General features: G+C 46.2%; 5 non-coding genes and 42 pseudogenes across 5 annotated transcripts; all 47 read left to right on the forward strand.

Moving 5' to 3' along the window:
- The first annotated feature begins 44 nt into the window (after positions 1–44).
- Positions 45–162, forward strand: LOC148259060 (5S ribosomal RNA; annotated as a pseudogene).
- A 196-nt stretch (positions 163–358) lies between these two features.
- Positions 359–477, forward strand: LOC148259061 (5S ribosomal RNA; annotated as a pseudogene).
- Positions 478–686: 209 nt separating this feature from the next.
- On the forward strand, positions 687–805 carry LOC148259062 (5S ribosomal RNA; annotated as a pseudogene).
- A 563-nt stretch (positions 806–1,368) lies between these two features.
- LOC148259063 (5S ribosomal RNA) lies at positions 1,369–1,487 on the forward strand. The gene has a single exon (XR_015819669.1). It is a non-coding gene; the product is annotated as a 5S ribosomal RNA (ribosomal RNA).
- A 559-nt stretch (positions 1,488–2,046) lies between these two features.
- LOC148259064 (5S ribosomal RNA) lies at positions 2,047–2,165 on the forward strand (annotated as a pseudogene).
- Positions 2,166–2,725: 560 nt separating this feature from the next.
- LOC148259065 (5S ribosomal RNA) lies at positions 2,726–2,843 on the forward strand (annotated as a pseudogene).
- A 204-nt stretch (positions 2,844–3,047) lies between these two features.
- On the forward strand, positions 3,048–3,166 carry LOC148259066 (5S ribosomal RNA; annotated as a pseudogene).
- A 209-nt stretch (positions 3,167–3,375) lies between these two features.
- LOC148259067 (5S ribosomal RNA) lies at positions 3,376–3,494 on the forward strand (annotated as a pseudogene).
- Positions 3,495–4,056: 562 nt separating this feature from the next.
- On the forward strand, positions 4,057–4,175 carry LOC148259068 (5S ribosomal RNA; annotated as a pseudogene).
- Positions 4,176–4,738: 563 nt separating this feature from the next.
- Positions 4,739–4,857, forward strand: LOC148259069 (5S ribosomal RNA; annotated as a pseudogene).
- A 559-nt stretch (positions 4,858–5,416) lies between these two features.
- LOC148259070 (5S ribosomal RNA) lies at positions 5,417–5,534 on the forward strand (annotated as a pseudogene).
- A 205-nt stretch (positions 5,535–5,739) lies between these two features.
- Positions 5,740–5,858, forward strand: LOC148259071 (5S ribosomal RNA). The gene has a single exon (XR_015820437.1). It is a non-coding gene; the product is annotated as a 5S ribosomal RNA (ribosomal RNA).
- Positions 5,859–6,416: 558 nt separating this feature from the next.
- Positions 6,417–6,535, forward strand: LOC148259072 (5S ribosomal RNA; annotated as a pseudogene).
- Positions 6,536–7,096: 561 nt separating this feature from the next.
- Positions 7,097–7,215, forward strand: LOC148259073 (5S ribosomal RNA; annotated as a pseudogene).
- Positions 7,216–7,420: 205 nt separating this feature from the next.
- On the forward strand, positions 7,421–7,539 carry LOC148259074 (5S ribosomal RNA; annotated as a pseudogene).
- Positions 7,540–8,100: 561 nt separating this feature from the next.
- LOC148259075 (5S ribosomal RNA) lies at positions 8,101–8,218 on the forward strand (annotated as a pseudogene).
- Positions 8,219–8,423: 205 nt separating this feature from the next.
- On the forward strand, positions 8,424–8,542 carry LOC148259076 (5S ribosomal RNA; annotated as a pseudogene).
- A 209-nt stretch (positions 8,543–8,751) lies between these two features.
- On the forward strand, positions 8,752–8,870 carry LOC148259077 (5S ribosomal RNA; annotated as a pseudogene).
- Positions 8,871–9,429: 559 nt separating this feature from the next.
- On the forward strand, positions 9,430–9,548 carry LOC148259078 (5S ribosomal RNA; annotated as a pseudogene).
- A 190-nt stretch (positions 9,549–9,738) lies between these two features.
- Positions 9,739–9,857, forward strand: LOC148259079 (5S ribosomal RNA; annotated as a pseudogene).
- A 236-nt stretch (positions 9,858–10,093) lies between these two features.
- Positions 10,094–10,212, forward strand: LOC148259080 (5S ribosomal RNA; annotated as a pseudogene).
- A 519-nt stretch (positions 10,213–10,731) lies between these two features.
- LOC148259081 (5S ribosomal RNA) lies at positions 10,732–10,850 on the forward strand (annotated as a pseudogene).
- A 209-nt stretch (positions 10,851–11,059) lies between these two features.
- On the forward strand, positions 11,060–11,178 carry LOC148259082 (5S ribosomal RNA). The gene has a single exon (XR_015821110.1). It is a non-coding gene; the product is annotated as a 5S ribosomal RNA (ribosomal RNA).
- A 562-nt stretch (positions 11,179–11,740) lies between these two features.
- On the forward strand, positions 11,741–11,859 carry LOC148259083 (5S ribosomal RNA; annotated as a pseudogene).
- A 561-nt stretch (positions 11,860–12,420) lies between these two features.
- LOC148259084 (5S ribosomal RNA) lies at positions 12,421–12,539 on the forward strand (annotated as a pseudogene).
- Positions 12,540–13,101: 562 nt separating this feature from the next.
- On the forward strand, positions 13,102–13,220 carry LOC148259085 (5S ribosomal RNA; annotated as a pseudogene).
- Positions 13,221–13,778: 558 nt separating this feature from the next.
- Positions 13,779–13,900, forward strand: LOC148259086 (5S ribosomal RNA; annotated as a pseudogene).
- Positions 13,901–14,102: 202 nt separating this feature from the next.
- On the forward strand, positions 14,103–14,221 carry LOC148259087 (5S ribosomal RNA; annotated as a pseudogene).
- An 883-nt stretch (positions 14,222–15,104) lies between these two features.
- Positions 15,105–15,225, forward strand: LOC148259088 (5S ribosomal RNA; annotated as a pseudogene).
- A 207-nt stretch (positions 15,226–15,432) lies between these two features.
- On the forward strand, positions 15,433–15,551 carry LOC148259089 (5S ribosomal RNA; annotated as a pseudogene).
- Positions 15,552–15,756: 205 nt separating this feature from the next.
- Positions 15,757–15,875, forward strand: LOC148259090 (5S ribosomal RNA; annotated as a pseudogene).
- Positions 15,876–16,075: 200 nt separating this feature from the next.
- On the forward strand, positions 16,076–16,194 carry LOC148259091 (5S ribosomal RNA; annotated as a pseudogene).
- A 563-nt stretch (positions 16,195–16,757) lies between these two features.
- Positions 16,758–16,876, forward strand: LOC148259092 (5S ribosomal RNA; annotated as a pseudogene).
- Positions 16,877–17,082: 206 nt separating this feature from the next.
- Positions 17,083–17,201, forward strand: LOC148259093 (5S ribosomal RNA; annotated as a pseudogene).
- A 413-nt stretch (positions 17,202–17,614) lies between these two features.
- On the forward strand, positions 17,615–17,733 carry LOC148259094 (5S ribosomal RNA; annotated as a pseudogene).
- A 451-nt stretch (positions 17,734–18,184) lies between these two features.
- On the forward strand, positions 18,185–18,303 carry LOC148259095 (5S ribosomal RNA; annotated as a pseudogene).
- A 916-nt stretch (positions 18,304–19,219) lies between these two features.
- Positions 19,220–19,338, forward strand: LOC148259096 (5S ribosomal RNA; annotated as a pseudogene).
- Positions 19,339–19,900: 562 nt separating this feature from the next.
- LOC148259097 (5S ribosomal RNA) lies at positions 19,901–20,018 on the forward strand (annotated as a pseudogene).
- Positions 20,019–20,223: 205 nt separating this feature from the next.
- On the forward strand, positions 20,224–20,342 carry LOC148259098 (5S ribosomal RNA; annotated as a pseudogene).
- A 206-nt stretch (positions 20,343–20,548) lies between these two features.
- LOC148259099 (5S ribosomal RNA) lies at positions 20,549–20,667 on the forward strand. The gene has a single exon (XR_015820632.1). It is a non-coding gene; the product is annotated as a 5S ribosomal RNA (ribosomal RNA).
- Positions 20,668–21,638: 971 nt separating this feature from the next.
- LOC148259100 (5S ribosomal RNA) lies at positions 21,639–21,757 on the forward strand (annotated as a pseudogene).
- Positions 21,758–21,966: 209 nt separating this feature from the next.
- Positions 21,967–22,085, forward strand: LOC148259101 (5S ribosomal RNA; annotated as a pseudogene).
- A 560-nt stretch (positions 22,086–22,645) lies between these two features.
- LOC148259102 (5S ribosomal RNA) lies at positions 22,646–22,764 on the forward strand (annotated as a pseudogene).
- Positions 22,765–23,326: 562 nt separating this feature from the next.
- On the forward strand, positions 23,327–23,445 carry LOC148259103 (5S ribosomal RNA; annotated as a pseudogene).
- Positions 23,446–23,654: 209 nt separating this feature from the next.
- LOC148259104 (5S ribosomal RNA) lies at positions 23,655–23,773 on the forward strand (annotated as a pseudogene).
- A 563-nt stretch (positions 23,774–24,336) lies between these two features.
- Positions 24,337–24,455, forward strand: LOC148259105 (5S ribosomal RNA). Its single transcript, XR_015819630.1, has one exon. It is a non-coding gene; the product is annotated as a 5S ribosomal RNA (ribosomal RNA).
- A 561-nt stretch (positions 24,456–25,016) lies between these two features.
- On the forward strand, positions 25,017–25,135 carry LOC148259106 (5S ribosomal RNA; annotated as a pseudogene).
- Positions 25,136–25,222: the final 87 nt, after the last annotated feature.

The raw sequence follows: 25,222 nt of genomic DNA on the forward strand, positions 1-25,222 counted from the left end.
AGAAAAGAGAAGGAGTGTATGTATTTGAAGTGCAAAATTAAACAAGTGGCATCATACTAGCACTAATGCACTAGATCCCATCAGAACTCTGCAGTTAAGTGTGCTTGGGTGAGTGTAGTACTCGGATGGGTGACCTCTTGGGAAGTCCTCGTATCGCAACAATTTTTTTTCAGATGGGTCGTTCGACGTTACGCGCGACTGGAACTATGGTCCGCTGGTTTATACGTAAATGTGAGTCAAGAATCAGGGGCATTTTAATCGATATTAGAACGAGAAGGAGAGGTGCAGTGCGAACGCACAAGGAAACAAATGATGGGAGGGAAGAAGGAGTGTATGTATTTTCAGCACGAAATTAAACAGGTGCGGTCACACTAGCACAAATGCACCGGATCCCATCAGAACTCCGCAGTTAAGTGTGCTTTGGTGAAAGTAGTACAATGATGGGTTACCTCCTGGGAAGTTCTCGTGTTGTATCCATTTTCTTTTTTTCAGATGTGCCGTTCGACCTTATGCGCGACTTTAATTATGGTCCGCAGATTTATTCGCAAATGTGAGTCATGGCGCCGTGGCATTTTACTTGATATTTGAGCGAGAACGAGAGGTGTAGTGCGCACGCACAAGGAAACAAATGACGGGAGGGGGAATAAAGGAGAAGGAGTTTATGTATTTGCAGCGCGAAATTAAACAGGTTCGATCATACCAGCACTAATGCACCGAATTCCATCACAACTCCGCAGTTAAGTGTGCTTGGGCGAGAGTAGTACTCGAATGGGTAACCTCTTGGGAAGTCCTCGTGTCGCACTAATTTTTTTTTTCCGACGGGTCGTTCGACGTTACGCGCGACTGGAACAAGGGTCCACTGGTTTATACGCAAATGTGAGTCAAGAAGCAAGGGCATTTTAATCGATATTAGAACGAGAAAGAGAGATGCAGAGTGCACGCACATGGAAACAAATGACGGGAGGGGGGATGGAGGTAGAAAAAGTATATGTATTCGCAGCGCAGAATGAAACATGAGCAATCATGCCAGCACCAATGCAACGGATTCTATCAGAACTCCGCAAGTTAAAGGTGCTTGGGCGAGAGTAGCACTAGGATGGGTGACTTCCTGCGAAGTCCTTATATTTCACCCATTTTCTTAGGAAGTCCTCGTGTTGCACCCATTTTTTTGCAGATGATTCTTTCGACGATACGCGCGAGTTGAATTATGGTCCTCAGGTTTATTCGCAAATGTGAGTCACGGCACCGTAGAATTTTACTTGATATTAGAACGAGCAGGGGAGGTGCAGTGCGCACGCACAAGGAAACAAACGACAGGAGGGGGAAGAAAGGAGAAGGAGATTATGTATTTGCAGCGTGGAATTAAACTAGTGCGATCATAGCAGCACTAATGCACCGGATCCCGTTAGAACTCCGCAGTTAAGTGTGCTTGGGCGAGAGTAGTACTCGGATGGGTGACCTCTTGGGAAGTCCTCGTGTCGCACTAATTTTTTTTTCAGACGGGTCGTTCGACGTTACGCTCGACTGGAACTAGGGTACAATGGTTTATACGCAAATGTGAGTCAAGAAGCAGGAGCATTTTTATCGATATTAGAACGGAAGGAGAGATACAGAGTACACGCACAAGGAAACAAATGACGGGAGGGGGGATGATGGAGAAAAAGTGTATGTATTTGCAGCGCAGAATGAAACATGAGCAATCATACCAGCACCAATGCAACGGATTCTATCAGAACTCCGCAAGTTAAGGGTGCTTGGGCGAGAGTAGCACTAGAATGGGTGACCTCATGCGAAGTCCTTATATTTCACCCATTTTCTTAGGAAGTCCTCGTGTTCCACCCTTTTTTTGCAGATGATTCTTTCGACGATACGCGCGACTTGAATTATGGTCCTCAGTTTTATTCACAAATGTGAGTCACGGCACCATAGCATTTTACTTTATATTAGAAGGAGCACAGAAGGTGCAGTGCGCACGCACAAGGAAACAAATGACAGGAGGGGGAAGAAAGGAGAAGGAGTTTATATATTTGCAGCGCGGAATTAAACGGGTGCGATCATACCAGCACTAATGCACCGGATCCCGTCAGAACTCCGCAGTTAAGTGTGCTTTGGCGAGAGTAGTACTCGTATGGGTGACCTCCTGGGAAGTCCTCGTATCGCAATAATTTTTTTTCAGATAGATCGTTCGACTTTACGCGCGACTGGAACTAGGGTCCGCTAGTTTATACGCAAATGTGAGTCAAGAAACAGGGGCATTTTAATCGATATTAGAACGAGAAGAAGAGGTGCAGTATGAACGCACAAGGAAACAATCGATGGGAGGGGGAGGGAAGGAGAGGGAGTGTATGTATTTTCAGCACGAAATGAAACAGGTGCGATCATACCAGCACTAATGCAACGGATTCTATCAGAACTCCGTAGGTAAGGGTGCTTGGGCGAGAGTAGTACTAGCATGGGTTACCTCCTGCGAAGTCCTTATATTTCACCCATTTTCTTGTGAAGTCCTCGTGTTGCACCCATTTTTTTGCAGATGATTCTTTCGACATTACGCGCGACTTGAATTATTGTCCTCAGGTTTATTCGCAAATGTGAGTCACGGCGCCGTGGCATTTTACTTGATATGTGATCGAGAACGGGAGGTGCAGTGCGCAAGCACAAGGAAACAAATGACGGGAGAAGGAAGAAAAGAGAAGGAGTGTATGTATTTAAAGCGCAAAATTAAACAAGTGGCATCATACCAGCACTAATGCACTAGATCCCATCAAAACTCTGCAGTTAAGTGTGCTTGGGCGAGTGTAGTACTCGGATGGGTGACCTCTTGGGAAGTCCTCGTATCGCAACAATTTTTTTTCAGATGGGTCGTTCGACGTTACGCGCGACTGGAACTATGGTCCGCTGGTTTATACGTAAATGTGAGTCAAGAATCAGGGGCATTTTAATCGATATTAGAAGGAGAAGGAGAGGTGCAGTGTGAATGCACAAGGAAACAAATGATGGGAGGGGGGGAGGGAAGAAGGAGTGTATGTATTTTCAGCACGAAATTAAACAGGTGCGGTCACACCAGCACAAATGCACCGGATCCCATCAGAACTCCGCAGTTAAGTGTGCTTTGGCGAAAGTAGTACAATGATGGGTTACCTCCTGGGAAGTTCTTGTGTTGCACCCATTTTCTTTTTTTCAGATGTGCCGTTCGACCCTACGCACGACTTTAATTATGGTCCGCAGATTTATTCACAAATGTGAGTCACGGCGCCGTGGCATTTTACTTGATATTTGAGCGAGAACGAGAGGTGCAGTGCGCACGCACAAGGAAACAAATGACGGGAGGGGGAATAAAGGAGAAGGAGTTTATGTATTTGCAGCGCGAAATTAAACAGGTTCGATTATACCAGCACTAATGCACGGGATTCCATCAGAACTCCGCAGTTAAGTGTGCTTGGGCGAGAGTAGTACTCGAATGGGTTACCTCTTGGGAAGTCCTCGTGTCGCACTAATTTTTTTTTCAGACGGGTCGTTCGACGTTACGCGCGACTGGAACAAGGGTCCACTGGTTTATACGCAAATGTGAGTCAAGAAGCAGGGGCATTTTAATCGATATTAGAACGAGAAAGAGAGATGTAGAGTGCACGCACAAGGAAACAAATGACGGGAGGGGGGATGGAGGTAGAAAAAGTATATGTATTCGCAGCGCAGAATGAAACATGAGCAATCATACCAGCACCAATGCAACGGATTCTATCAGAACTCCGCAAGTTAAAGGTGCTTGGGCGAGAGTAGCACTAGGATGGGTGACTTCCTGCGAAGTCCTTATATTTCACCCATTTTCTTAGGAAGTCCTCGTGTTGCACCCATTTTTTTGCAGATGATTCTTTCGACGATACGCGCGACTTGAATTATGGTCCTCAGGTTTATTCGCAAATGTGAGTCATGGCACCGTAGCATTTTACTTGATATTAGAACGAGCACGGGAGGTGCAGTGCGCACGCACAAGGAAACAAATGACGGGAGGGGGAAGAAAGGAGAAGGAGTTTATGTATTTGCAGCGTGGAATTAAACGGGTGCGATCATACCAGCACTAATGCACCGGATCCCGTCAGAACTCCACAATTAAGTGTGCTTGGGTGAGAGTAGTACTCAGATGGGTGACCTCTTGGGAAGTCCTCGTGTCGCACTAATTTTTTTTTTCAGACGGGTCGTTCGACGTTACGCGCGACTGGAACTAGGGTCCACTGGTTTATACGCAAATGTGAGTCAAGAAGCAGGGGCATTTTAATCGATATTAGAACGAGAAGGAGAGATGCAAAGTGCACGCACAAGGAAACAAATGACAGGAGGGGGGATGGAGGGAGAAAAAGTGTATGTATTTGCAGCGCAGAATGAAACATGAGCAATCATACCAGCACCAATGCAACTGATTCTATCAGAACTCCGCAAGTTAAGGGTGCTTGGGCAAGAGTAGCACTAGAATGGGTGACCTCATGCGAAGTCCTTATATTTCACCCATTTTCTTCGGAAGTCCTCGTGTTCCACCCATTTTTTTGCAGATGATTATTTCGACGATACGCGCGACTTGAATTATGGTCCTCAGGTTTATTCACAAATGTGAGTCACGACACCGTAGCATTTTACTTTATATTAGAAGGAGCACGGGAGGTGCAGTGCGCACGCACAAGGAAACAAATGACAGGAGGGGGAAGAAAGGAGAAGGAGTTTATGCATTTGCAACGCGAAATTAAACGGGTGCGATCATACCAGCACTAATGCACCGGATCCCGTCAGAACTCCGCAGTTAAGTGTGCTTTGGCGAGAGTAGTACTCGGATTGGTGACCTCTTGGGAAGTCCTCGTGTCGCACCAATTTTTTTTCAGATGGGTCGTTCGACGTTACGCGAGACTGGAACTAGGGTCCGCTGGTTTATACGCAAATGTGAGTCTAGAAGTAGGGGCATTTTAATCGATATTAGAACGAGAAGGAGAGGTGCAGTGTGAACGCACAAGGAAACAATTGATGGGAGGGGGAAGGAAGGAGAAGGAGTGTATGTATTTTCAGCAAGAAATGAAACAGGTGCGATCATACCAGCACTAATGCAACGGATTCTATCAAAACTCCGTAGGTAAGGGTGCTTGGGCGAGAGTAGTACTAGCATGGGTTACCTCTTGCGAATTCCTTATATTTCACCCATTTTCTTGTTAAGTCCTCGTGTTGCACCCATTTTTTTACAAATGATTCTTTCGACATTACGCGCGACTTAAATTATGGTCCTCAGGCTTATTCGCAAATGTGAGTCACGGCGCCGTGACATTTTACTTGATATTAGAACGAGAACGGGAGGTGCAGTGCGCACGCACAAGGAAACAAATGACGGGAGGGGGAAGAAAGGGGAATGAGTTTATGTATTTGTAGCGCAAAATTAAACGAGTGTGATCATACCAGTTATATTGCACCTGATCCCATCAGAACTCCGCAGTTAAGTGTGCTTAGGCGAGATTAGTACTCGGATGGTGACCTCCTGGGAAGTCCTCGTGTCGCACCAATTTTTTTTCAGACGGGTCGTTCGACGTTACGCACGTCTGGAACTAGGGTCCGCTGGTTTATACGCAAATGTGAGTCAATAAGCAGGGGCATTTTAATCGATATTAGAACGAAAATGAGAGGTAAAGTGTTAACGCACAAGGAAACAAATGATGGGAGGGGGAAGAAAGGAGAAGAAGTGTATGTATTTGCAGCGCAAAATTAAACAGGTGCGATCATACTAGCACTAAAGCCCCGGATCCCATCAGAACTCCGCAGTTAAGTGTGCTTGGGCGAGAGTAGTACTCGGATGGGTTACCTCCTGGGAAGTCCTCGTGTCGCACCAATTTTTTTTCAGACGGGTCGTTCGACATTACGCGGGACTGGAACTAGGGTCCGCGGGATTATACGCAAATGTGAGTCAAGAAGCAAGGGCATTTTAATCGATATTAGAACGAGAAGGAGAGGTGCAGTGTGAACGCACAAGGAAACAATTGATGGGAGGGGGAGGGAAGGAGAAGGAGTGTATGTATTTTCAGCACGAAATGAAACAGGTACGATCATACCAGCACTAATGCAACGGATTCTATCAGAACTCCGTAGGTAAGGGTGCTTGGGGAAGAGTAGTACTAGCATGGGTTACCTCCTGCGAAGTCCTTATATTTCACCCATTTTCTTGTGAAGTCCTCGTGTTGCACCCATTTTTTTGCAGATGATTCTTTCGACGTTACGCGCGACTTGAATTATGGTCCCCAGGTTTATTCGCAAATATGAGTCACGGCGCTGTAGAATTTTACTTGATATTAGAACGAGAACGGGAGGTGCAGTGCGCACGCACAAGGAAACAAATGACGGGAGGGGGAAGAAAGGGGAATGAGTTTATGTATTTGCAGCGCAAAATTAAACAGCGCGATCATACCAGCACTAATGCACCAGATCCCATCAGAACTCCGCAGTTAAGTGTGCTTTGGCGAGAGTAGTACTCGGATTGATGACCTCCTGGGAAGTCCTCGTGTCGCACCAATTTTTTTTTTCAGATGGGTCGTTCGACGTTACGCCCGACTGGAACTAGGGTCTGCTGGTTTATACGCGAATGTGAGTCAAGAAGCAGGGGCATTTTAATCGATATTAGAACGAGAAGGAGAGGTGCAGTGTGAACGCACAAGGAAACAATTGATGGGAGGGGGACGGAAGGAGAATGAGTGTTTGTATTTTCAGCACTAAATGAAACAGGTACGATCATACCAGTACTAATGCAACGGATTCTATCAGAACTCCGTAGGTAAGGGTGCTTGGGCGAGAGTAGTATTAGCATGGGTTACCTCCTGCGAAGTCCTTATATTTCACCCATTTTCTTGTGAAATCCTCGCGTTGCACCCATTTTTTTGCAGATGATTCTTTCGACGTTACGCGCGACTTGAATTATGGTCCTCAGGTTTATTCGCAAATGTGAGTCACGTCGCCGTGGCATTTTACTTGATATTAGAACGAGAACGGGAGGTGCAGTGCGCACGCACAAGGAAACAAATGACGGGAGGGGGAAGAAAGGGGAATGAGTTAATATATTTCTAGCGCAAAATTAAACAGGTGCGATCATACCAGCACTAAAGCCCCTGATCCCATCAGAACTCCGCAGTTAAGTGTGCTTGGGCGAGATTAGTACTCGGATGGGTGACCTCTTGGGAAGTCCTCGTGTTGCACTAATTTTTTTTCAGACGGGTCGTTCGACGTTACGCGCGTCTGGGACTAGTGTCCACTGGTTTATACGCAAATGTGAGTCAATAAGCAGGGGCATTTTAATCGATATTAGAACGAGAATGAGAGGTGAAGTGTTAACGCACAAGGATACAAATGACAGGAGGGGGAAGAAAGGAGAAATAGTGTATGTATTTGCAGCGCAATATTAAACAGGTGCGATCATACCAGCACTAAAGCCTCGGATACCATCAGAACTCTGCAGTTAAGTGTGCTTGGGCGAGAGTAGTACTCGGATGGGTGACCACTTGGGAAGCCCTCGTGTTGTAACTATTTTTTTTCGAATGGGTTGTTCGACGTTATGCGCTAATGGAATTATAAACCGCTGGTTCATTTGCAAAGGTGAGTCACGGTGCCGGGGCATATTACTTGATATTAGAACGAGAAAGAGAGATGCAGAGTGCACGCACAAGGAAACAAATGACGGAAGGGGGGATGGGAGGAGAAAGAGTGTATGTATTTGCAGTGCAAAATGAAACATGAGGGATCATACCAGCACTAATGCAACAGATTCTATCAGAACTCCGCAGTTAAGGGTGCTTGGGCGAGAAAAATACTCGAATGGGTGACCTCCTACGAAGTCCTTATATTTCACCTATTTTCTTGGGAGGTCCTCGTGTTGCACCCATCTTTTTGCAGATGATTCTTTCAACGTTACGTGTGACTTGATTTATGATCCGCAGGTTTATTCGCAAATGTGAGTCAAGGCGCCGTGGCATTTTACTTGATATTAGAACGAGTACGGGAGGTGCAGTGCGCACGCACAAGGAAACAAATGACGGGAGAAGGACGAAAAGAGAAGGAGTGTATGTATTTGAAGCGCAAAATTAAACAAGTGGCATCATACCAGCACTAATGCATTGGATCCCATCAGAACTCTGCAGTTAAGTGTGCTTGGGCGAGTGTAGTACTCGGATGGGTGACCTCTTGGGAAGTCCTCGTATTGTAATAATTTTTTTCCAGATGGGTCGTTCGATGTTACGCGCGGCTAGAACTATGATCCGCTGGTTTATACGTAAATGTGAGTCAAGAATAAGAGTCATTTTAATCGATATTAGAACGAGAACGGGAGGTGTAGTGCGCACGCAAAAGGAAACAAATGACGGGAGGGGGAAGAAAGGGGAATGAGTGTATGTATTTTCAGCACGAAATTAAACTGGTGCGGTCACACCAGCACAAATGCACCAGATCCCATCAGAACTCCGCAGTTAAGTTTGTTTTGGCGAAAGTAGTACAATGATGGGTTACCTCCTGGGAAGTTCTCGTGTTGCACCCATTTTCTTTTTTTCAGATGTGCCGTTCGACCATACGCGCGACTTTAATTATGGTCCGCAGATTTATTCGCAAATGTGAGTCACGGCGCCGTGGCATTTTACTTGATATTTGAGCGAGAACGAGAGGTGCAGTGCGCACGCACAAGGAAACAAATGACGGGAGGGGGAAGAAAGGGGAATGAGTTTATGTATTTGCAGCGCAAAATTAAACAGGTGCGATCATACCAGCACTAATGCACCGGATCCCATCAGAACTCCACAATTAAGTGTGCTTTGGCGAGAGTAATACTCAGATTGGTGACCTCCTGGGAAGTCCTCGTAACGCACCAATTTTTTCTCAGACGGGTCGTTCGACGTTACGCGCGACTGGAACTAGAGTCCGCTGGTTTATACGCAAATGTGAGTCAAGAAGCAGGGGCATTTTAATCGATATTAGAACGAGAAGGAGAGGTGCAGTGTGAACGCATAAGGAAATAATTGATGGGAGGGGGAGAAAAGGAGAAGGAGTGTATGTATTTTCAGCACGAAATGAAACAGGTGCGATCATACCAGCACTAATGCAACGGATTCTATCAGAACTCCGTAGGTAAGGGTGCTTGAGCGAGAGTAGTACTAGCATGGGTTACCTCCTGCGAAGTCCTTATATTTCACCCATTTTCTTGTGAAGTCCTCGTGTTGCACCAATTTTTTTTCAGACGAGTCGTTTGACGTTACGCGAGTCTGGAACTTGGGTCCGCTGGTTTATACGCAATTGTGAGTCAAGAAGCAGGGGCATTTTAATCGATATTAGAACGAGAAGGAGAGGTGCAGTGTGAACGCACAAGGAAACAAATGACGGGAGGTGGAAGAAAGGAGAAGGAGTTTATGTATTTGCAGTGCGAAATTAATCAGGTGCGATCATACCAGCACTAATGTAACAGATCCCATCATGACTCCGCAGTTAAGTGTGCTTGGGCGAGAGTAGTACTCGGATGGGTGGCCACTTGTGAAGTCCTCGTGTTGCACCCATTTTTTTGCAGATGATTCTTTCGACGATACGCGCGACTTTAATTATGGTCCTCAAGTTTATTCACAAATGTGAGTCACGGCACCGTAGCATTTTACTTGATATTAGAGCGAGCACGGGAGGTGCAGTGCACCCGCACAAGGAAACAAATGATGGGAGGGGGAAGAAAGGAGAAGGAGCTCGTAATTAAACGGGTGCGATCATACCAGCACAAATGCACCGGATCCCATCAGAACTCCGCAGTTAAGTGTGCTTGGGCGAGAGTAGCACTAGGATGGGTGACCTCCTGCGAAGTCCTTATATTTCACCCATTTTCTTAGGAAGTCCTCGTGTTGCACGCATTTTTTTTGCAGATGATTCTTTCGACGATACACACGACTTGAATTATGGTCCTCAGGTTTATTCGCAAATGTGAGTCACGGCACCGTAGCATTTTACTTGATATTAGAACGAGCACGGGAGGTGCAGTGCGCACGCACAAGGAAACAAATGACGGGAGGGGGAATAAAGGAGAAGGAGTTTATGTATTTGCAGCGCAGAATTAAACGGGTGCGATAATACCAGCACTAATGAACCAGATCCCCTCAGAACTCCGTAGTTAAGTGTGCTTGGGCGAGAGTAGTACTCGGATGGGTGACCACCTGGGAAGTCCTCGTGTTGCACCAATTTTTTTTCAGACGGGTCGTTTGAAGTTACGCACGACTGGAACTAGGGTCCGCTGGTTTATACGCAAATGTGAAGGAGAGGTGCAGTGTGAACGCACAAGGAAACAATTGATGGGAGGGGGAGGGAAGGAGAAGGAGTGTATGTATTTTCAGCATGAAATGAAACAGGTGCGATTATACCAGCACTAATGCAACGGATTCTATCAGAACTCCGTAGGTAAGGGTGCTTGGGCGAGAGTAGTACTAGCATGGGTTACCTCCTGCGAAGTCCTTATATTTCACCCATTTTCTTGTGAAGTCCTCGTGTCGCACCAATTTTTTTTCAGTTGGGTCGTTCGACGTTACGGGCTTCTGGAACTAGGGTCCGCTGGTTTATACGCAAATGTGAGTCAAGAAGCAGGGGCATTTTAATCGATATTAGAACGAAAATGAGAGGTCAAATGTGAACGCACAAGGAAAAAAATGACGGGAGGGGGAAGAAAGGAGAAGGAGTGTATGTATTTGCAGCGCGAAATTAAATAGGTGCGATCATACCAGCACTAAAGCTCCGGATCCCATCAGAACTTCGCAGTTAAGTGTGCTTTGGCGAAAGTAGTACAATGATCGGTTACCTCCTGGGAAGTTCTCGTGTTGCACCCATTTTCTTTTTTTCAGATGTGCCGTTCGACGTTATGCGCGACTTTAATTATGTTCCGCAAATTTATTCGCAAATGTGAGTCACGGCGCCGTGGCATTTTACTTGATATTTGAAGGAGAACGAGAGGTACAGTGCGCACGCACAAGGAAATAAATGACGGGAGGGGGAAGAAAGGATAAGGATTTTATGTATTTGCAGTGCAAAATTAAACAGGTGCGATCATACCAGCACTAATGCACCGGATCCCATCAGAACTCCGCAGTTAAGTGTGTTTGGGCGAGAGTAGTACTCGGATGGGTGACCTCCTGGGAAGTCCTCGTGTCGCACTAATTTTTTTTTAGGACGGGTCGTTCGACGTTACGCACGACTGGAACTAGGGTCCACTGGTTTATACGCAAATGTGAGTCAAGAAGCAGGGGCATTTTAATCGATATTAGAACGAGAAGGAGAGATGCAGAGTGCACGCAAAAGGAAACAAATGACGGGAGGGGGGATGGAGGGAGAAAAAGTGTATGTATTTGCAGCGCAGAATGAAACATGAGCAATCATACCAGCACCAATGCAACGGATTCTATCAGAACTCCGCAAGTTAAGGGTGCTTGGGCGAGAGTAGCACTAGGATGGGTGACCTCCAGCGAAGTCCTTATATTTCACCCATTTTCTTAGGAAGTTCTCGTGTTGCACCCATTTTTTTGCAGATGATTCTTTCGACGATACGCGCGACTTGAATTATGGTCCTCAGATTTAACCGCAGATGTGAGTCACGGCATCGTAGCATTTTACTTGATATTAGAACGAGCACGGGAGGTGCAGTGTGCACGCACAAGGAAACAAATGACGGGAGGGGGAAGAAAGGAGAAGGAGTTTATGTTTTTGCAGCGCAGAATTAAAAGGGTGCGATCATACCAGCACTAATGCACCGGATCCCATCAGAACTTCGCAGTTAAGTGTGCTTGGGCGAGAGTAGTACTCGGATGGGTGACCTCCTGGGAAGTCCTTGTGTCGCACAAATTTAATTTCAGACGGGTCGTTCGACGTTACGCGTGACTGGAACTAAGGTCCGCTGGTTTATACGCAAATGTGAGTCAAGAAGTAGGGGCATTTTAATCCATATTAGAACGAGAAGGAGAGGTGCAGTGTGAACGCACAAGGAAACAATTGATGGGAGGGGGAGGGAAGGAGAAGTAGTATATGTATTTTCAGCACGAAATGAAACAGGTGCGATCATACCAGCACTAATGGAACGAATTCTATCAGAACTTCGTAGGTAAGGGTGCTTGGGCGAGAGTAGTACTAGCATGGGTTACCTCCTGCGAAGTCCTTATATTTCACCCATTTTCTGGTGAAGTTCTCGTGTTGCACCCATTTTTTTTTCTTCATATGTGCCGTTCGCCGTTACGCGTGACTTTAATTATGGTCCGCTGATTTATTCGCAAATGTGAGTCACGGCGCCGTGGCATTTTACTTGATATTTGAACGAGAACGAGAGGTGCAGTGCGCACGCACAAGGAAACAAATGACCGGAGGGGGAAGAAAGGAGAAGGAGTTTATGTATTTGCGGCGTGAAAAATAAGGTGCAATCATACCATCACTAATGCACCGGATCCCATCAGAACTTCTCAGTTAAGTGTTCTTGGGCGGGAGTAGTACTCGAATGGGTGACCTCCTGGGAAGTCCTTGTGTCGCACTAATTTTTTTTTCTAACGGGTTGTTCAACGTTACGCGCGACTGGAACTAGGGTCCACTGATTTATACGCAAATGTGAATCAAGAAGCACGGGAATTTTAATCGATATTAGAACGAGAAGGAGAGATGCCGAGTGCACGCACAAGGAAACAAATAACGGGAGGGGGGATGGAGGGAGAAAAAGTGTATGTATTTGAAGCGCAGAATGAAACATGAGCAATCATACCAGCACCAATGAAACGGATTCTATCAGAACTCCGCAAATTAAGGATGCTTGGGCGAGAGTAGCACTAGGATGGGTGACCTCCTGCGAAGTCCTTATATTTCACCCATTTTCTTAGGAAGTCGTCGTGTTGCACCCATTTTTTTGCAGATGATTCTTACGACGATACGCGCGACTTGAATTATGGTCCTCAGGTTTATTCACAAATGTGCGTCACGGCACTGTAGCATTTTACTTGACATTAGAACAAGCACGGGAGGTGCAGTGCGCACGCACAAGGAAACAAATGACGGGAGGGGGAAGAAAGGAGAAGGACTTAATGTATTTGCAGCGCGGAATTAAACAAGTGCGATCATACCAGCACTAATGCACTGGATCCCGTCAGAACTCCGTAGTTAAGTGTGCTTGTGCGAGAGTAGTACTCGAATGGGTGACCTCCTGGGAAGTCCTCGTATCACTCCAATTTTGTTCAGATGGGTCGTTCGACGCTACGCGCGACTGGAACTAGGGTCCGCTGATTTATACGAAAATGTGAGTCAAGAAGCAGGGGCATTTTAATCGATATTAGAACGAGAAGGAGAGGTGCAGTGTGAACGCACAAGGAAACAATTGATGAGAGGGGGAGGGAAGGAGAAGGAGTGTATGTATTTTCAGCACGAAATGAAACAGGTGCGATCATACCAGCACTAATGCAACAGATTCTATCAGAACTCCGTAGGTAAGGGTGCTTGGGCGAGAGTAGCACTAGGATGGGTGACCTCCTGCGAAGTCCTTATATTTCACCCATTTTCTTTGGAAGTCCTCGTGTTGCACACATTTTTTTGCAGATGATTCTTTCGACGATACGCGCGACTTGAATTATGGTCCTCAGGTTTATTCGCAAATATGAGTCACGGCACCGTAGATTTTTACTTGCAATTAGAACGAGCACGGGAGGTGCAGTGCGCACGCACAAGGAAACAAATGACGGGATGGGGAAGAAAGGAGAAAGAGTTTATGTATTTGCAGCGCAGAATTAAACGGTTGGGATCATACCAGCAGTAATGCACCGGATCCCATCAGAACTCCGCAGTTAAGTGTGGTTGGGCGAGAGTAGTACTCGAATGGGAGACCTAATGGGAAGTCCTCATGTCGCACCAATTTTTTTTCAGACGGGTCGTTCGACGTTACGCGCGACTGGAACCGGGGTCCGCTTTTTTATACGCAAATGTGAGTCAAGAAGCAGGGGCATTTTAATCGATATTTGAACGAGAATGAGAGGTGAAGTGTGAACGCACAAGGAAACAAATGAGGGAAGGGGAAAGAAAGGAGAAGGAGTGTATGTATTTGCAGCGCGAATTTAAACAGCTGCGATCATACCAGCACTAAAGCCCTGGATCCCATCAGAACTCCACAGTTAAGTGTGCTTGGGCGAGAGTAGTACTCGGATGGGTGACCACTTGGGAAGCCCTTGTGTTGCACTTATTTTTTTTCGGATGGGTTGTTCGATGTTACGCGCAAATGGAATTATAAACCGCTGGTTCATTTGCAAAGTTGAGTCACGGCGCCGTGGCATTTTACTTGATATTTGAATAAGAACGAGAGGTGCAGTGCGCACGTACAAGGAAACAAATGACGGGAGGGGGGATGGAAGGAGAAAGAGTGTATGTATTTGCAGTGCAGAATGAAACATGAGGGATCATACCAGCACTAATGCAACGGATTCTATCAGAACTTCGCAGTTAAGGGTGCTTGGGCGAGAAAAGTACTCAGATGGGTGACCTCCTGCGAAGTCCTTATATTTCACCCATTTTCTTGGGAGGTCCTGGTGTTGCACCCATCTTTTTACAGATGATTCTTTCGACTTTACGTGCGACTTGATTTATGGTCCGCAGGTTTATTCGCAAATGTGAGTCACGGCGCCGTGGCATTTTACTTGATATTAGAACGAGTACGGGAGGTGCAGTGCGCACGCACAAGGAAACAAATGACGGGAGGAGGAAGAAAAGAGAAGGAGTGTATGTATTTGAAGCGCAAAATTAAACAAGTGGCATCATACCAGCACTAATGCACTGGATCCCATCAAAACTCTGCAATTAAGTGTGCTTGGGCGAGAGTAGTACTCGGATGGGTGACCTCTTGGGAAGTCCTCGTATCGCAATAATTTTTTTTCAGAGGGGTCGTTCGACGTTACGCGCGACTGGAACTATGGTCCGCTGGTTTATACGCAAATGTGAGTCAAGAATCAGGGTCATTTTAATCGATATTAAAACGAGAAGGAGAGGTGCAGTGTGAACGCACAAGGAAACAAATGATGGGAGGGGGGGAGGAAAGAAGGAGTGTATGTATTTTCAGCACGAAATTAAACATGTGCGGTCACACAAGCACAAATGCACCGGATCCCATCAGAACTCCGTAGTTAAGTGTGCTTTGGCGAAAGTAGTACAATGATGGTTTACCCCCTGGGAAGTTCTCGTGTTCCACCCATTTTCTTTTTTTCAGATGTGCTGTTCGACGTTACGCGCGACTTTAATTATGGTCCGCAGGTTTTTTCACAAATGTGAGTCACGGCGCCGTGGCATTTTACTTGATATTTGAACGAGAACGAGAGGTGCAGTGCGCACGCACAAGAAAATAAATGACGGGAGGGGGAAGAAAGGGGAATGAGTTTATCTATTTGCAGCGGAAAATTAAACAGGTGCGATCATACCAGCACTAATGCACCGGATCCCATCAGGACTCCGCAGTTAAGTGTGCTTGGGCGAGATTAGTGCTCAGATGGGCGACCTCTTGGGAAGTCCTAGTGTCGCACCAATTTTTTTTCAGACGGGTCGTTCGACGTTACGCGCGACTTGAAGTAGGGTCCGCTGGTTTATACGCAAAGGTGAGTCAAGAAGCAGGGGCATTTTAATCGATATTAGAACGAGAATGAGAGGTGCAGTGTGAACGCACAAGGAAACAATTGACGGGAGGGGGAATAAAGGAGAAGGAGTGTATGTATTTGCAGCGTGAAATTAAACAGGTGCGATCATACCAGCACTAATGCACCGGATCTCATCAGAACTCCGCAGTGAAGTGTGCTTTAGCGAGATTAGTACTCGGATGGGTGACCTCCTGGGAAGTCCTCGTGTCACACCAATTTTTTTTCAGACGGGTCGTTCGACGTTACGCGCGACTGGAACTATGGTCCGCTGGTTTATACGCAAATGTGAGTCAAGAATCAGGGGCATTTTAATCGATATTAGAACGAGATGGAGAGGTGCAGTGTGAACGCACAAGGAAACAAATGATGGGAGGGGGGAGGGAAGGACTGTATGTATTTTCTGCACGAAATAAAACAGGTGCGGTCACACTAGCACAAATGCACCGGATCCCATCAGAACTCCCCAGAAAAGTGTGCTTTGGCGAAAGTAGTACAATGATGGGTTACCTCCTGGGAAGTTCTCGTGTTGCACCTATTTTTTTTTTTTCAGATGTGTCGTTCGACATTACGCGCGACTTGAATTATGGTCCTCAGATTTATTCGCAAATGTGAGTCACGGCACCGTGACATTTTACTTGATATTTGAACGAGAACAAGAGGTGCAGTGCGCACGCACAAGGAAACAAATGACGGGAGGGGGAAGAATAGAGAAGGAGTGTATGTATTTGCAGCGCGAAATGAAACAGGTGCGATCATACCAGCACTAATGCAACGGATTCTATCAGAACTCCGTAGGTAAGGGTGCTTGGGCGAGAGTAGTACTAGCATGGGTTACCTCCTGCGAAGTCCTTATATTTCACCCATTTTCTTGTGAAGTCCTCGTGTTGTACCCATTTTTTTGCAGATGATTCTTTCGACGTTACGCGCTACTTGAATTATGGTCCTATGGTTTGTTCCCAGATGTGAGTCACGGCGCTGTAGTATTTTACTTGATATTAGAACGAAAACGGGAAGTGCAGTGCGCACGCACAAGGATACAAATGACGGGAGGGGGAAGAAAGGGGAATGAGTTTATGTATTTGTAGCGCAAAATTAAACAGGTACGATCGTACCAGCACTAATGCACCGGATCCCATCAGAAATCCGCAGTGAAGTGTGCTTGGGCGAGATTAGTACTCGGATGGGTGACCTCCTGGGAAGTCCTCGTGTCGCACTAATTTTTTTTTTCAGACGGGTCGTTCGACGTTACGCGCGACTGGAACTAGGGTCCACTAGTTTATACGCAAATGTGAGTCAAGAAGCAGGGGCATTTTAATCGATATTAGAACGAGAAGAAGAGGTGCAGTGTGAACGCACAAGGAAACAAACGATGGGAGGGGGGGAGGGAAGAAGGAGTGTATGTATTTTCAGCACGAAATTAAACAGGTGCAGTCACACCAGCACAAATGCACCGGATCCCATCAGAACTCCGCAGTTAAGTGTGCTTTGACGAAAGTAGTACAATGATGGGTTACCTCCTGGGAAGTTCTCGTGTTGCACCCTTTTTCTTTTTTTCAGATGTGCCGCTCGACGTTACGCGCGACTTTAATTATGATCCGCAAATTTATTCGCAAATGTGAGCCACGGCGCTGTGGCATTTTACTTGATATTTGAACAAGAACGAGAGGTGCAGTGCGCACGCACAAGGAAACAAATGACGGGAGGGGGAAGAAAGGAGAAGGAGTGTATGTATTTGCAGCGCGAAATGAAACAGGTGCGATCATACCAGCACTAATGCAACGGATTCTATCAGAACTCCGTAGGTAAGGGTGCTTGGGCGAGAATAGTACTAGCATGGGTTACCTCCTGCGAAGTGCTTATATTTCACCCATTTTCTTGCGAAGTCCTCGTGTTGCACCCATTTTTTTGCAGATGGAAGGAGAAAGAGTGTATGTATTTACAGTGCAGAATGAAACATGAGGGATCATACCAGCACTAATGCAACGGATTCTATCAGAACTCCGCAGTTAAGGGTGCTTGGGTGAGAAAAGTACTCGGATGGGTGACCTCCTGCGAAGTCCTTATATTTCACCCATTTTCTTGGGAGGTCCTCGTGTTGCACCCATCTTTTTGCAGATGATTCTTTCGACGTTACGCGCGACTTGATTTATGGTCCGCAGGTTTATTCACAAATGTGAGTCACGGCGCCGTAGCATTTTACTTGATATTAGAACGAGTACGGGAGGTGCAGTGCGCATGCACAAGGAAACAAATGACGGGAGGAGGAAGAAAAGAGAAGGAGTGTATGTATTTGAAGCGCAAAATTAAACAAGTGGCATCATACCAGCACTAATGCACTGGATCCCATCAGAACTCTGCAGTTAACCATGCTTGGGCGAGAGTAGTACTCGGATGGGTGACCTCTCAGGGGCATTTTAATCGATATTAGAATGAGAAGGAGAGGTGCAGTGTGAACGCACAAGGAAACAAATGATTGGAGGGGGGAGGGAAGAAGGAGTGTATGTATTTTCAGCACGAAATTAAACAGGTGCGGTCGCACCAGCACAAATGCACCGGATCCCATCAGAACTCCGCAGTTAAGTATGCTTTGTCGAAAGTAGTACAATGATGGGTTACCTCCTGGGAAGTTCTCGTGTTGCACCCATTTTCTTTTTTTCAGATGTGCAGTTCGACGTTACGCGCGACTTTAATTATAGTCCGCAGATTTATTCGCAAATGTGAGTCAAGGCGCCGTGGCATTTTACTTGATATTTGAACGAAAACGAGAGGTGCAGTGCGCACGCACAAGGAAAAAAATCACGGGAGGGGGAAGAAAGGAGAAGGAGTTTATGTATTTGCAGCGCGAAATGAAACAGGTGCGATCATACCAGCACTAATGCAAAGGATTCTATCAGAACTCCGTAGGTAAGGGTGCTTGGGCGAGATTAGTACTAGCATGGGTTACCTCCTGGGAAGTCCTTATATTTTACCCATTTTCTTGTGAAGTCCTCGTGTTGCACCCATTTTTTTGCAGATGATTCTTTCGACGTTACGCGCGACTTGAATTATGGTCCTCAGGTTTATTCGCAAATGTGAGTCACAGTGCTGTACCATTTTACTTGATATTAGAACGAAAAAGGGAGGTGCAGTGCGAACGCACAAGGAAACAAATTTCGGGAGGGGAAAGAAAGGAGAAGGAGTGTATGTATTTGCAGCGCGAAATGAAACAGGTGCGATCATACCAGCACTAATGCAACGGATTCTATCAGAACTCCGTAGGTAAGGGTGCTTTGGCGAGAGTAGTACTAGCATGGGTTACCTCCTGCGAAGTCCTTATATTTCACCCATTTTCTTGTGAAGTCCTCGTGTTGCACCCATTTTTTGCAGATGATTCTTTCGATGTTAAACGCGACTTGAATTATGGTCCTCAGGTTTATTCGCAAATGTGAGTCACGGCGCTGTAGCATTTTACTTGATATTAGAACGAGAACAGGAGGTGCAGTGCGCACGCACAAGGAAACAAATGACGGGAGGGGGATGAAAGGGGAATGAGTTTATGTATTTGCAGCGCGAAATTAAACAGGTGAGATCATACCAGCACTAATGCACCGGATCCCATCAGAGCTCCGCAGTGAAGTGTGCTTGGGCGAGATTAGTACTCGGATGGGTGACCTCCTGGGAAGTCCTCGTGTTGCACAAATTTTTTTTTCAGACGGGTTGTTCGACGTTAAGCGCGTCTGGAACTAGGGTCTGCTGCTTTATACACAAATGTGAGTCAAGAAGCAGGGGCATTTTAATCGATATTAGAACGAGAAAGAGAGATGCAGAGTGCACGCACAAGGAAACAAATGACGGGAGGGGGGATGGGAGGAGAAATAGTGTATGTATTTGCAGTGCAGAATGAAACATGGGGGATCAAACCAGCACTAATGCAACGGATTCTATCAGAACTCCGCAGTTAAGGGTGCTTGGGCGAGAAAAGTACTCGGATGGGTGACCTCCTGCGAAGTCCTTATATTTCACCCATTTTCTTGGGAGGTCCTCGTGTTGCACCCATCTTTTTGCAGATGATTCTTACGACGTTAGGCGCGACTTAGTTTATGGTCCGCAGGTTTTTTCGCCAATGTGAGTCACGGCACCATGGCATTTTACCTGATATTAGAACGAGTACGGGAGGTGCAGTGCGCACGCACAAGGAAACAAATGACGGGAGGAGGAAGAAAAGAGAAGGAGCGTATGTATTTGAAGCGCAAAATTAAATAAGTGGCATCATACCAGCACTAATGCACTTGATCCCATCATAACTCTGCAGTTAAGTGTGCTTGGGCGAGAGTAGTACTCGGATGGGTGACCTCTTGGGAAGTCCTCGTATCGCAAAATTTTTTTTTTCAGATGGGTCGTTCGACGTTACGTGCGGCTGGAACTATGGTCCGTTGGTTTATACGCAAATGTGAGTCAAGAATCAGGGGCATTTTAATCGATAATAGAACGAGAATGAGAGGTGCAGTGTGAACGCACAAAGAAACAAATGATGGGAGGGTGGGAGGGAAGAAGGAGTGTATGTATTTTCAACACAAAATTAAACAAGTGCAGTCACACCAGCACAAATGCACCGGATCCCATCAGAACTCCGCAGTTAAGTGTGCTTTGGCGAAAGTAGTACAATGATGGGTTACCTCCTGGGAAGTTCTCGTGTTGCACCTATTTTCTTTTTTTCAGATGTGCCGTTCGACATTACGCGCGACTTTAATTATGGTCCGCAGATTTATTCGCAAATGTGAGTCACGGCGCCGTGGAATTTTACTTGATATTTGAATAAGAACGAGAGGTGCAGTGCGCACGCACAAGGAAACAAATGACGGGAGGGGGAAGAAAGGAGGAGTTTATGTATTTGCAGTGCAATATTAAACAGGTGTGATCATACCAGCACTAATGCACCGGATCCCATCAGAACTCCACAGTTAAGTGTGCTTGGGCGAGGGTAGTACTTAGATGGGTGACCTCCTGGGAAGTTCTCGTGTTGCACTAATTTTTTTTTTCAGAAGGGTCGTTCGACGTTACGGGCGACTGAAACTAGGGTCCACTAGATTATACGCAAATGTGAGTCAAGAAGCAGGGGCATTTTAATCGATATTAGAACTAGAAGGAGAGATGCAGAGTGCACGCACAAGGAAACAAATGACGGGAGGGGGGATGGAGGGAGAAAAAGTGTATGTATTTGCAGTGCAGAATGAAACATGAGCAATCATACAAGCACCAATGCAACGGATTCTATCAGAACTCCGCAAGTTAAGGGTCCTTAGGCGAGAGTAGCACTAGGATGGGTGACCTCTTGCGAAGTACTTATATTTCACCCATTTTCTTAGGAAGTCCTCGTGTTGCACCCATTTTTTTGCAGATGATTCTTTCGACGATACGCGCGACTTAAATTATGGTCCTCAGGTTTATTCGCAACTGTGAGTCACGGAACCGTAGCATTTTACTTTATATTAGAACGAGCATGGGAGGTGCAGTGCGCACGCATAAGGAGACAAATGACGGGAGGGGGAAGAAAGGGGAAGTCCTCGTGTCGCACCAATTTTTTTTCAGACGGGTCGTTCGACGTTACGCGCGACTGGAACTGGGGTCCGCTGGTTTATACGCAATTGTGAGTCAAGAAGCAGGGGCATTTTAACGGATTGTATCAGAACTCCGTAGGTAAGGGTGCTTGGGCGAGAGTAGTACTAGCATGGGTTACCTCCTGCGAAGTCCTTATATTTCACCCATTTTCTTGTGAAGTCCTCGTGTTGCACCCATTTTTTTGCAGATGATTCTTTCGACGTTACGCGCGACTTGAATTATGGTCCTCAGGTTTATTCGCAAATGTGAGTCACGGCGCTGTGGCATTTTACTTGATATTTGAACGAGAATGAGAGGTGCAGTGCGCACGCACAAGGAAACAAATGACGGGAGGGGGAATAAAGGAGAAGGAGTTTATGTATTTGCAGCGCAGAATTAAACGGGTGCGATCATACCAGCACAAATGCAACTGATCCCATCAGAACTCCGCAGTTAAGTGTGCTTTGGCTAAAGTAGTACAATGATGGGTTACCTCCTGGGAAGTTCTCGTGTTGCACCCATTTCCTTTTTTTCAGATGTGCCGTTCGACGTTACGCGCGAAATTAATTATGGTCCGCAGATTTATTCGCAAATGTGAGTCACGGCGCCGTGGCATTTTACTTGATATTTGAACGAGAACGAGAGGTGCAGTGCGCACGCACAAGGAAACAAATGACGGGAGGGGGAGGAAAGGAGAAGGAGTTTATGTATTTGCAGCCCGGAATTAAACGGGTGCGATCATACCAGCACTAATGTACCGGATCCCATCAGAACTCCGCAGTTAAGTGCGCTTGGGCGAGAGTAGTACTCGGATGGGTGACCTCCTGGTAAGTCCTCGTGTCGCACCAATTTTTTTTTCAGACGGGTCGTTCCACGTTACGCGCGACTGGAACTATGGTCCGTTTGTTTATACGCAAATGTGAGTCAAGAAGTAGGGGCATTTTAATCGATATTAGAACGAGAGGGAGAGGTGCAGTGTGAACGCACAAGGAAACAATTGATGGGAGGGGGAGGGAAAGAGAAGGAGTGTATGTATTTTAAGCACGAAATGAAACAGGTGCGATCATACCAGCACTAATGCAACGGATTCTATCAGAACTCCGTAGGTAAGGGTGCTTGGGCGAGAGTAGTACTAGCATGGGTTACCTCCTACGAAGTCCTTATATTTCACCAATTTTCTCTTGAAGTCCTCGTGTTGCACTCATTTTTTTGCAGATGATTCTTTCGACGTTATGCGCGACTTGAATTATGGTCCTCAGGTTTATTCACAAATGTGAGTCACGGCGCTGTAGCATTTTACTTGATATTAGAACGAGAACGGGAGGTGCAGTGCGCACGCACAAGGAAACAAATGACGGGAGGGGGAAGAAAGGGGAATGAGTTTATGTATTTGCAGCGCAAAATCGAACAGTTGCGATCATTCTAGCACTAATGCACCGGATCTCATCAAAACTCCGCATTTTAGTGTGCTTAGGCGAAAGTAGTACTCGGATGGGTGACCTCCTGGGAAGTCCTCGTGTCGCACTAATTTTTTTTTTCAGACGGGTCGTTCGACGTTACGCGCGACTGGAACTAGGGTCCACTGGTTTCTACGCAAATGTGAGTTAAGAAGCAGGGGAATTTTAATTGATATTAGAACGAGAAATAGAGATGCAGAGTGCATGCACAAGGAAACAAATGACGGGAGGGGGGATGGAGGGAGAAAAAGTTTATGTATTTGCAGCACAGAATGAAACATGAGCAATCATCCAGCACCAATGAAACGGATTCTATCAGAACTCCGCAAGTTAAGGGCGCTTAGGCGAGAGAAGCACTAGGATGGGTGACCTCCTACGAAGTTCTTATATTTCACCCATTTTCTTAGGAAGTCCTCGTGTTGCACCCATTTTTTTACAGATGATTCTTTCGACGATACGCGCGACTGGAACTAGGGTCCTCAAGTTTATTCGCAAATGTGAGTCACGGCACCGTAGCATTTTACTTGATATTAGAACGAGCACGGGAGGTGCAGTACGCACGCACAAGGAAACAAATGACGGGAGGGGGAAGAAAGGAGAAGGAGTTTATGTATTTGCAGCGCAGAATTAAACGGGTGCGATCATACCAGCACAAATGCAACTGATCCCATCAGAACTCCGCAGTTAAGTGTGGTTTGGCGAAAGTAGTACAATGATGGATTACCTCCTGGGAAGTTCTCGTGTTGCACCCATTTTCTTTTTTTCAGATGTGTCGTTCGACGTTACGCGCGACTTTAATTATGGTCCGCAGATTTATTCGCAAATGTGAGTCACGGTGCTGTGGCATTTTACTTGATATTTGAACTAGAATGAGAGGTGCAGTGCGCACGCACAAGGAAACAAATGACGGGAGGGGGAAGAAAGGAGAAGGAGTTTATGTATTTGCAACGCGAAATTAAACAGGTTCGATCATACCAGCACTAATGCACCGGATCCCATCAGAATTTCGCAGTTAAGTGTGTTTGGGCGAGAGTAGTACTCGGATGGGTGACCTCCTGAGAAGTCCTCTTGTCGCACAAATTTTTTTTTTCAGACAGGTCGTTCGACGTTACGCTTGACTGGAACTAGAGTCCACTGGTTCATACGCAAATGTGAGTCAAGAAGCAGGGGTATTTTAATCGATATTAGAACGAGAAAGAGAGATGCAGAGTGCACGCACAAGGAAACTAATGACGGGAGGGGGGATGGAGGAAGAAAAAGTGTATGTATTTACAGTGCAGAATGAAACATGAGCAATCATACTAGCACCAATGCAACAGATTCCATCAGAACTCCGCAAGTTAAGGGTGCTTGGGCGAGAGTAGCACTAGGATGGGTGACCTCCTGCGAAGTCCTTATATTTCACAAATTTTCTTAGGAAGTCCTCGTGTTGCACCCATTTTTTTGCAGATGATTCTTTCGACGATACGCGCGACTTGAATTATGGTACTCAGGTTTATTCGCAAATGTGAGTCACCGCACCGTAGCCTTTTACTTGATATTAGAACGAGCACGGGAGGTGCAGTGCGCACGCACAAGGAAAGAAATGACGGGAGGGGGAAGAAAGGAGAAGGAGTTTATGTATTTGCAGCGCGAAATTAAACAGGTGCGATCATACCAGCACTAATGCACCGGATCCCATCAGAACTCCGCAGTTAAGTGTGCTTGGGCGAGAGTAGTACTCGGATGGGTGACCTCCTAGGAAGTCCTCGTGTCGCACTAATATTTTTTCAGACGAGTCGTTCGACGTTAAGCGCGACTGGAACTAGGTTCCGCTGGTTTATACACAAATTTGAGTCAAGAAGCAGGGGCATTTTAATCGATATTAGAACGAGAAGGAGAGATGCAGAGTGCACGCACAACGAAACAAATGACAGGAGGGGGGATGGAGGGAGAAAAAGTGTATATATTTGCAGCGCAGAATGAAACATGACCAATCATACCAGCACCAATGCAACGGATTCTATCAGAACTCCGCAAGTTAAGGGTGCTTGGGCGAGAGTAGAACTAGGATGGGTGACCTCTTGCAAAGTCCTTATATTTTACCCATTTTCTTAGGAAGTCCTCGTGTTGCACCCATTTTTTTACAGATGATTCTTTCGACGATACGCGCGACTTGAATTATGGTCCTCAAGTTTATTCGCAAATGTGAGTCACGGCACCGTAGCATTTTACTTGATATTAGAACGAGCACGGGAGGTGCAGTACGCACGCACAAGGAAACAAATGACGGGACGGGGAATAAAGGAGAAGGAGTTTATGTATTTGCAGCGCAGAATTAAACGGGTGCGATCATACCAGCACAAATGCAACTGATCCCATCAGAACTCCGCAGTTAAGTGTGCTTTGGCGAAAGTAGTACAATGATGGGTTACCTCCTGGGAAGTTCTCGTGTTGCACCCATTTTCTTTTTTTCAGATGTGTCGTTCGACGTTACGCGCGAAATTAATTATGGTCCGCAGATTTATTCGCAAATGTGAGTCACGGCGC

This window comes from Carica papaya, chromosome 5 (assembly GCF_054855325.1).
Source record: "Carica papaya isolate Zhongbai chromosome 5, ASM5485532v1, whole genome shotgun sequence".
In the NCBI taxonomy this organism is placed as follows: Eukaryota; Viridiplantae; Streptophyta; class Magnoliopsida; order Brassicales; family Caricaceae; genus Carica; species Carica papaya.